Source organism: Globicephala melas, chromosome 10 (assembly GCF_963455315.2).
Source record: "Globicephala melas chromosome 10, mGloMel1.2, whole genome shotgun sequence".
Classification (NCBI taxonomy): Eukaryota; Metazoa; Chordata; class Mammalia; order Artiodactyla; family Delphinidae; genus Globicephala; species Globicephala melas.
The window spans coordinates 73,577,096-73,587,780 of record NC_083323.1 but is presented as its reverse complement, the minus strand read 5'-3'; the positions used below and the strand labels follow the sequence as shown (position 1 = coordinate 73,587,780).

At 36.8% G+C, this 10,685-nt stretch overlaps 1 long non-coding RNA gene across 2 annotated transcripts; it reads left to right on the top strand.

The window, feature by feature from the left end:
- The first annotated feature begins 427 nt into the window (after positions 1-427).
- Positions 428-9,853, top strand: LOC132597898 (uncharacterized). 2 transcript variants are annotated; one of them, XR_009565319.1, is made up of 4 exons: positions 428-716; positions 1,778-1,839; positions 4,567-4,722; positions 5,677-9,853. It is a non-coding gene; the product is annotated as an uncharacterized lncRNA (long non-coding RNA). The 2 variants fall into 2 exon arrangements; XR_009565318.1 differs by having other exon boundaries at positions 4,567-9,853.
- Positions 9,854-10,685: the final 832 nt, after the last annotated feature.

The window sequence follows — 10,685 nt, the reverse complement described above, 5'->3', positions numbered from 1 at the left end:
ATAAGCATTTCTAGTTGATCTTTCAGACCTTTACTGTGAGAGACCAATGGATTTAATGAAGAAAGAGTCCTCCAGGGCATGCAGGCTCCCCCAGTTTCTTCAGTGCAGGGTTGTTTCACATGGCATTCCCAGCCTGCAATTAACCTTCCTCAAATGTCTGTCCTTCTAACTAAATTCTTCTTCCCAGCTTGCTGCTGTGTCTACCAATTTTGTTTACTTCTGTGTTGTTTTAAGAACTTGTTTTATCTGTATGTAACAGTACTATTGTAACAGTGAAGAGCTAAATTGGACTCCAGGTTAGATCTGTTTCTTTGAATTTAACCTTTGCTTTTCGTTGCTTTTCTTATTATATCATACATAATGGCCTGCCTCAAGGAACACTGCCCCCTCTGCCTGAATGTTAAACTAAACTGCCTTTGTTCAGCTCACAGGGAGCCGATCTGACCCTGCCCGCTTGTGAATGGCTGCAGTTAAGAAGAAATTAACACATCTCCTCCTATTTTGCAAGATAAATGGCCTTTTGTACTTTACTTCTTCACCTTCTCTCCCTCTCTGTTCTGTAAAAGAAACTGGCATCCAGACCCCGATAAGATGGTTTTTTGGGAACATCTTCTCGGTCTGCCGGCTTTCTGAATGAAATCGCTCTTCCTTGCCTCACCACTTCCTGTCCCGATTTATTGGCCTGCCGTGCGGCGAGCAGAGCGAGCTTGGACTCGGTAACACTATTGCATTATTTGGAACATTAGTTACCTCTTAGATGTCATTTTCTAAGAAAGACAGCGTCACATCTGACTCTAACAAATTGTAAATTCTTAAGTATGTCTTAACTGCTAGAATTTTCTATTTCTTATTCCACTTTTTAGAGTATTTCCCTCATTCACATGTGTGTTATATTGTGCAAGTTTTACACACTTGTGATGTTTCTCTGTTCTTGTTTATCATAATTTTTACTGATATAAAGCAAACCCCTTGATTTTTAAAGCATTTTTACTGTAAATTCTATTTTGACTGAGATTTACATTGAAAATCTTGTTTTAATCTTGCTTAAAATTTCCAGGTCTATAAATGGAGATACGTTTAAATGTCTTAAATTTTGGTTTTGATTTGTCTACTATAAATAATATAGTGATAGAATTTTAAGTAGTCAGTCTAGGAAAATTTGTCTTTTAATGCAAGCTTTATATCAATTCACAATTATTATGATCCATAATATACTTCATCTTATATCTGGTTTTCATTGAAATTCTTTTGCTTTTTCTCTTGTTTCTGCATTTTCTTGTATTCCAATTTAAAAACTTTTCTAGAAATAGTTTGTATTTTATATTTATGGTTCTTATTTTTCTCTAATACTTAAAAATGTCTATCCTCTCTTTATAAATGGTACATGTGAAACCGAGCAGGGCCCTTTTGAGGCTCCCAGGCACGGAGGTCTCTTTTTTGTCCCCTATTTCTTGTCGGCGAGACTCCAGCCTCCTTGACCTTCCCTGAGTTCCAAAGGGCAGATTCAAACAGTTGCTAATCAAGGGAGGAGGAGCCAAAAAACCACTTGAGGCAAGATTAAACGGAGCAGAGAAGCTCATCTAGATTAGGAGACCCGCCACTGAGACCCTGCACGCACCCTAATCTTGTCAGCAACCCCACCCTTGGGAAGCATTGTTATAAAACTCCTTATCAGATCCTCCTGGGTGGGGACACACAGTTTTTTGAGGCAGAAGCCCCCTGTGTCCCCCTTTGCCTGGCAAAGTTATAAAGCTATCCTCTTCTATCTCATCCAAAGCTCTGTCTCCGAGGTTCGATTCAGCACTGGTGTACAGAGAAGCTGAGCTTTCGACATCACAGGTAACTGAAATGACCGGATCTAAATGTAAAACAACTTTAACTGCAGCATAAACATCTATGTATATATCCCTGGTAAAACAAACAAATAACAAAAATATCACTATGCATAACTTCTCCTATAACATAGCAATACATTTTGCATGGAATTTCTTGATCCTTCTCCCCTCCTTACCTCTAAACCCAAGGGTTGGTCCTGCCATCTAAAATATCTCTTCTTGTTTATAAGTTTTTATATATACAAACAAAAACAGCAAACAACATGAACGTTCTTAAATGGTAAAAATGCTGAATAAATGATAGTACATATAAATACAGAAATATTACCGTTTTTATATGTGACTTGTATGTCTGTCCTCACATGATATCTTGATTGATGTTTAAGTGGGAAATGTGGGTTTCAGAGTACTGTGCATAGTTTGCTTCCATTCTTTATAGAAGTAAACAGCAAACACATCTACATATGTGTTTGTGTGTATGTATGTTTTTGTATGGGTGCGTGGTATTGAAGCCGAATCCAGCCTCTGTACCCTGACACCGAATTGAATCTCAGAGACAGAGTTTTGGGTGAAGTAGAAAAGAATAGCTTTATTACTTTGCCAGGCAAAGGGGGACACAGCGGTATAATGTCCGCAAAACTGTGTGTCCAAAAAGGGAGGGGGGGTTGTGAAGAGTCTTATAGTCAAGGGGGCAGGGTTGCTGATAAGGATCGGGCTGTGCATTCCTTCAATCCAAATATCATCTGGCATCAGGTGGTGATGGGCAAACTGTTACCTTATCTGGAATGAAGAGTGCTTCATCAAGTAGTTAACATCTTCCATTTGGTGAGGATTTTAGTTCTGCAGAAGAGCTCAAAGATATTGTTATGAATATCCTTTGCGGGGGGTGGGGGTGGGGGGGGACCAGGACCCTGCCCTCAAGGCTGTACTATTGCTTCTAGACTGCTCCTCCCTTGTCTCTGCATCCCCCCCTCTCCTGATTAGCAACGGTTTGAACCTGGCCTTTGGAACTCAGAGAAGGGGATACAGAAAGGCTTTTGTGCCCAGGAGCCCCATAGGGTCCTGCTGGGTTTCAGTATCTTTTTAAATTCATGAGGAAAGATGTAATAAGTTATACATTAAAAAAAAACTCATTGCTTGAAGGAGCTAGAAAATGTTTTATTTCTGTGATTGCATTGAACTTGTATTATTTTGCAATACAAATATTTAGTACTTAAATTGCATTACATTCCAAACTAGTGTTGTCAAAAAGTATTTATGTTTTAGTCATTTTTCTCCAGAAAAACAGAGCCTGCAGCAGATATAAAGATATGCAGAGAGAATTTTTTTATGAAGGTGACGTGATTATGGAGGCTGAGAAGTTCTGTGATCTGCAGTTGGCTTGCTGGAGGCCCAGAACACTGGTGACGTAGTTCCTCTTCAAACCCAAAGGCTAAGTGGAGGGGAGCCAATGGCGTAGGTCCCAGTCTGAGTCTGAAGGCCCGAGAACCGAAATCATTGATATCTAAGGGCAGAAGAGGGACCTCCTGGCTCCAACAGAGAGTAAATTCACCCTTCCTCTGCCTTCTTGTTCTATTCAGGCCCTCAGTGGATTGCGTGATGCCCCCCTCCATTGGTGAGGGCCATCTTATTGACTCAGTCTACTGATTCAGATGCCAATCTCTTCCAGAAACACCCTCACAGACATACCCAGAAATAATGTTTCACAAGGTATCTGGGCATCCCTCAGCCCAGTCAAGCAAGTTGACACATAAAATTATCTATCACAATTTAGCATAAGCTGTGTTTTGCTATTTACATATATATGTACATACATATATAGTTTTTTTATATATAAATTTATTATCAGTTTTACTGACCTTTTCTATGTGATTAATTTTCTTTTTCTGAAAAAAATATGTATGTACTTTATTTTTTAATTTTTATATTTCTTCAATATATTTGTTTTTTTATACTTGCATAATTAGTTACAGAGTTGTTTTTGCAATATCTTTTTTTTGACCACACTTGCACACGTCGCTATATTGTTTTGGAGAATGGGGTCATCTCTCAATACATGTTTTATTACCTCATCAGATAATAAAGAAAATGTGACTGTTTTAAAGTGTAAATATTCCTTTTCTCTAGGAGTTTGTAGCAATTTATTATTATTTTGTTTGTTCATTAATTTTGTCTGAATGTTTCAGATGAAAGCATCATCAATCTTAACAGGGTTTTGGGAGATTGTTTTTAATTCAGTGATATGTTGTACTATTTATTTATCTAAATACCTTTTTCTCTTATATTCTCTCTATCCCTTAGTAGGATATATGTTACTGAGGTTGCATATGCATTTATTTTAAATTCCTAAGCTCCCTTAAAGAAAAGTTTCATATTCATATTTTGCAGGAATGCTATCTTCTCAAACATTACTAAGCATATTTATTAAGTTATTTGTGTTTATTTTTCCATTAATTTCTTTCCTTAATAGATAGTTCTTTCATTAGCTCCAGCCAGTGTTCCTCTTCTATGTTCCCCTCAGATATTTGGTCATTATGGATTTTTCTGTGTAAATTTATAACAGTAGTTAGCATTGATCAATAGTAGTTGTTTAAGTGGCTTCTTTTTATTCACTCAGCACAACACTAAATATTTTTCTTTTCCAAACAGCAGATGCACTTTTACTTTATGTGATTTCTAGCTGTGATTGTAATTATGAACTTGAGTCTGGTCTGGTTTTTCTGTTGAACAGGAAGAAATAGCCTTTTCTATGGTGATGACCAGAAGTTTTCCTCAGCACACCTCTCAGCTTCTCCTTCCAGCTTCAACACTCTGGGAACCTGCCATACTTGATCTCTTTGGAGAGGTATTCTGGGACAAATCGTCTAGATACAGAAAATGTTAAGAGGTAACTGGCACAGAATTAACAGCTTTCATACTTGGCTACAAGACAGTCTTCTCTAGTTTCCCATATATTTCTTGACCTGATGCATTTAAGGACGTTTGAAATCACATTATTTTGAAGTGTCTTAATTTTGCTTATATTGGGTTGTGGAAGTTTCAGATTAGGTTTATCCTCTCAAGGCAATCTGATCTTATTGGCTCTGTATCCTTCAGAAATAACTGAATAATTGATTTACTAGGGACTTCTCTTGGTTTTTTAGGACCTCCAAGTCTTTAACTGTTTATTTACTATATTTTGTGACTTCTATAATCTCAGTGGGATTTTTGAAGGAAGAAGAGATTAAAACATGCCCTTAGTCAGCCATTTTGAAACCCCAAGTCTCTCTTTTTTTTTAGGTAATATTATCACAGTGAGGGAACAGAAAAAACAGTTAATACCAATCAGAGTTTAATACAGAGTACGGTTCTATGAGTTATACATGGACATATAAACAGCAGTTGAAATCTAATCCCTATTAGAAGGAAATGCACATTCTTAAATGTGATTATTTTAACTTCATTATGATTAATTTTAATAAAATTACATACAGTTTTCTGGAATCCAGTTTATCATTAATTAAAATGAAAGGTATGATTAATACATCCACATTAAAAGTGTTTTTAAAAATTAAGCAAGAAAAAAATACACTAATAAAGTAAATGTGTATTTTATTACTAAATAAGGAAAGTTAATTGGTTTGAAATAATTAGAAATAGACATATCCTAGATTTAAATTGGGTGTAGAATAGAAATCCCACAAAGAATGTAACTTTAATTCAAAAGGTAATACAGTGAATTTTACAAATCATAACTTGAGTGTGGGTGGAAAATCACTTCAGTTTCTTTTTTTTGTTTTTGTTCTTTTTTTGCGGTACACGGGCCTCTCACTGTTGTGGCCTCTCCCGTTGCGGAGCACAGGCTCTGGACGCGCAGACTCGGCGGCCATGGCTCACGGGCCCAGCCACTCCGCGGCATGTGGGATCTTCCTGGACCGGGGCACGAACCTGTGTCCCCTGCATCGGCAGGCGGGCTCTCAACCACTGCGCCACCAGGGAAGCCCTCGGTTTCTTTTTAAAGTGTGCATTCCTGGTCCTCATTTCCAAATATCCTAATGAGATTCACAAGAAACTAAATTCCTAACAAGAATCCCCAGGTAATTCTAATGAGAGACACTGTTCCAAGAGAGTATGTACTCATTTTACCACTCAATAAAAGAGCTCAACAGAAATAGTTAATCAGATTTGATAATGCTGCAGCAATGCTAACTATGAGAGTAATAGTAATAATTACAATTACAAGAGCAAACAAATTAATAGCTTTATAGTTGTCAGTCTGCTATGAACTTTCTTTTAATGGTTTCTACCAATCCTTATAAAAATCTGAGTTCCTACAAATTAAGTTTATACTTCTGATAAAGAATTTAGTCTAAGAAAAGAGAAGCTATTTGTCTATGTCCTGTAAGTAGCAAGCATCAGCACTCTCTCACAGCAGAGACTTCTCCCATAATCCTCCCTGCTAGGCACTTCTATTTAAAATCATAATTTTAATAGTGCAAGTTGAAAACAACATATATTTATATAATTACTATGTACCATGTTAATGTATCACATGACTAATAGAAAGACACCTTTCTGATGTTGATTCTTCCCATACAAGAGCAAGGTATTTACTTCCATTAGTCATATCTTTTTTGAAGACTCTCCATAATGCTTCACTATTTTATCTATTGAATTTCTAAAATGTATTGAATGAGTTATTTCTAAATATGTAAATTTTTGTTCTATTGTAACAGAGTTTTTTTTTTTCTTTCTATGATGTTTCTTATCAATTTTTATTAGGAGAAGTAATTTTGGTAGATGATTAGATCACCAATTTAACACATTGCTTATTTTAATTTTTTGTTACATTACTAAAATTTTCTAGGTAATGTATCTGTAAATTGTTAAAATTTTATACCACTTATGCCTCTCATAATCATATGATAATTGAAAAAATGCATATTAATCAAGAACTGTGTCAAGCACTGCATTGAGTGTTGGAGTGAAAAAAACAAAAAGCAAAACCTTGCCTCATTAAACTTACAATTTACTGGTAATCTCAGGCATTTGCCAAATAATCATACAGAAATATAATTCCAAATTGGATAGGTTCCATTAAGAAAATACAGAAAGTTTTTTTTTCAATGAATTTATTATTTTATTTATTTAGTTTTGGCTGCATTGGGTATTCGTTGCTGCACACAGGCTTTCGCTAGTTGCACGCAGGCTTTCTGTAGTTGTGGCGAGCAGGGACTACTCTTTGTTGCGGTGCGAGGTCTTCTCATTGCAGCGGCTTCTCTTGTTGTGGAGCACTGGCTCTAGGAACGCGGGCTTCAGTAGTTGTGGCTTGCGGGCTCTAGAACGCAGGCTCAGTAGTTGTGGTCCACAGGTTTATTTGCTCCGCATGTAGGATCTTCCCGAACCAGGGCTCAAACCCGTGTCCCCTGTATTGGCAGGCAGACTCTTAACCACTGCGCCACCAGGGAAGCCCAAGAAAATACAGAAAGCTTTTAATGTATGCCACGGGCATGTGATTAGCAGTTCAGATTTTAGAGAAATGCTGCAGTTAACTAGAAGTGTTACGGAATATTATTTTACATGGGTGGCACTATTTGAAAGCTCCAGGCATGAGGGAAAACAGGGCACAATGGAGAGCCTAGGGCCTGGTGACTGAGGCAGAGACCACAAAGGGGAATGAGATACGAGAGTGTATTATCTACTGCTGTGTAAGAAATTACCTAATTTTAATGGTTTCTAACAATAAAAATGTATTTTCTAACAGTTTTTGGGAGTCAGGGATCAGAGTGTGACTTAGTTAAGTGCCTTTGTCTAACATCAATACTGAAATTATAGTCTGTAGGCCACCTGGGGCTCTGGTCACACCTATAGACTCAAAGTGAGGAGGGATAAATCCAGTTACAAGTCCATTCATGTGGTTGTTGGCAAGTCTCTGTCCCTCGACACATGAGCCTCCTACAGGGCTGCTCGACAAGGTGGCCTAACATGGTGATCAAATCCAAGAAAGCATGAGAGAAAGCAGCCAAGATGGAAGCCAGTCTTTTTACAGCCTAATCTTGGAAATGACAAGTCACCCCTTCTGCTATTCTATGTTACAAAGGGCTCCATAAGTCCAGCCTCCACCACCCACAGCCCCTCCCTCCGCGACCTACACCACCACACACACACATGCACACTCCATCCTTCCAATCTTCTCCATCTCACTGTCTATTGTTTCTGTTCCCAGGGTGACCATAAGCTGTGGCTGAACCATAAAAATCTTCACGTACACACAAGCTGACAGTGCTTTGCAAAACGCCCATACTGTGCCCCTCTTACTCCCTGTCTGACGACTTCTTTGTTTGAGCCGTTACAGGACCTCTTTTGGCACGTTCCTTTGCACAACCTGAAAGTATGTGGGAGTTAATCTCCCAAGGGATAAACTTTGAACAGTAGGATTCAGTAATTTGTTGGTAAATTCAGTCCTATTTATCCCTTGCATAGAAGGACCCCAAATGAAGCTAGTATGGATTTTTGAGAGTGATCATGGTATTCTGTAATTTGTCTTACTTAGTGGTAGGCAGTTCAATAATCTATACTTGTGTCATCTCTCCCTTCCTCCTTGCCACTTTGTCTTTCACTTCTCCCTAGAAATGAACATAACTCCTCTGCCTCAGGCTCAGCTTTCTGGAAAGACTAAGCTACCAGTTTGTACTTAGAATGCTAATCTTCAGGGTGGAATTTCGGAACTGAATTTTACCCTCAACTGAAAGCAATAAGAACACCATGTAACAGCACAATCACTAAAGATTTTATGTGTCATTTGGATGAGGTATAGGTGGAAGGTGAAGAGTTCAGATTTATAATGGCTAAGACACTTGAGCAGTATGACAGCAAAAAATAATTATAAGAACTGTGAAGTGGGTTGGCTTTTTATAAACTGCTAACCATAAGAATGCACTGTAAACCGTTGTTATTTTTAACCCAAATTTTAGTATAAAAATATGTGACCTTCAAAACTTAGAAGTTTGCATTCCTATATCCCTTACCTAGAGTTTCCAGGTTTCATTATTTGCTATATATCTTTTATCTCTCACCCTCGGTCTACCTAAACATACACTCACAACAATACACATTTTGATTACATATTTATCAATTATTTAAAACTAAGTTTCTGATACTTCACACAAATATTTTAGCTTGTATTTCATTTTTTTTAAAAGATATTTTATCTAATTGTAATTATCACATCCAGAAAATTTAAGCCTGATATACAAAATGTTCTTTAATATTTATGTCATGTGTTCAATATAACAATTTTCCCCAAATATGCCACTGAATATTTTTCTAGTTGTTTTTATTTCTTAGTTCTGATCCAAGATCTAATAAAAGATCGCATATGGAATTTTCTGGTCATCTAGAACAACCCATATTCCTTTTATTTTTATAACGACGTTTTCACAGTTGTGACTGGGAATTTTCTTCACTTACTTCCAAATACCAGGAATGAACTTGACTAAGGGCTCCAAATCCACCACTCTGAAATCCAGCTCTGTGATAACACTGAGGTCACAGGCTATCTATGGGACTCCTCTTAGAGCCGATGTTGCCAGTAACAATGTCCGTTTATTTTCCATTCTTGATATTGAAATTTTTCATTCTTATAGGAAGCTCTTCTCCCTTTTTTCTTGGTCACTGTAACTAGAAGTTTGTCAATTTTATTGAACTTTTCAAAGAATATGCTTTTATTTGCATTGATTTTTTTTATTTTTCTATTTTCAATTTCATTAATTTCTTCTCCATTCTTTATTACTTCTTTCTACTTACTTTGGGTTTAGTTTGCTCTATTTTTCTTTAAAAATTTCTTAAGATGGGGCTTCCCTGGTGGCGCAGTGGTTGAGAGTCTGCCTGCCGATGCAGGGGACACGGGTTCGTGCCCTGGTCCGGGAAGATCTCACATGCTGCGGAGCGGCTGGTCCCGCGACCCATGGCCACTGAGCCTGCGCGTCCAGAGCCTGTGCTCCGCAACGGGAGAGGCCACAACAGTGAGAGGGCCGCGTACCACAAAAAAAAAAAAAAAAATTTCTTAAGATGAAAAATTAAATTATTGATCTGAGTCATTTCTTCTTTCCTAATATAAGTATTCAATACTATAAATGACCCTGAAAGCACTGCTATAACTGTATCCCTCATATTTTGATGTGTTGTATTTTTATCTGTATTTCATACAGACTATTTTTTCATTGGTTTTAGACTTCCCCTTTAACCCTGGGTTATTTAGAAAGGGGATGTTTAATATCTAAAGATTTGAGAATTTTTTAGATTTATTCCTGTTTGACTTATAGCTAAATTCTATTATGCTATTAAAATGTAGCTATGATTTCTACTCTTTTAAATTGTTTGAGATATTTTTATTGGCTTATTATATGGTCTATCTTGTTGAATATTCATATGTCTTTGAAAATAGTGTGTATTCTACTGTTGGGTGAATTGTTCTATAAATGTCAATTAGTACTATTTGGTTGATAGTGTTCAAATCTTCTATACTCTTACTGTCTTTCTGCCTATTTGTTCTATCAATTACTGGGAAAGGATTTTTGATGTCTCAATTATAATTTTAGAACTGCCAACTTGTTTTACTAACTTCCATTTTTGTCTCATTTATTTTGATGCTCTGTTATCAGTAATATATATATATATATTTGTATTTATGGTCATTATGTCTTATTGGAGAATTGACCCTTAATGATGATATACTGTCCCATTTTATTCTGGATAGTATTCCTTGTTCCGAAGCTGGCTTTTTCTGATATTAACATAGCTATTCAAGGTTTTGGGGGATATTTTCATGGCATATCTTTCTCCATCTTTTTACTTTTAACTTATCTTTAT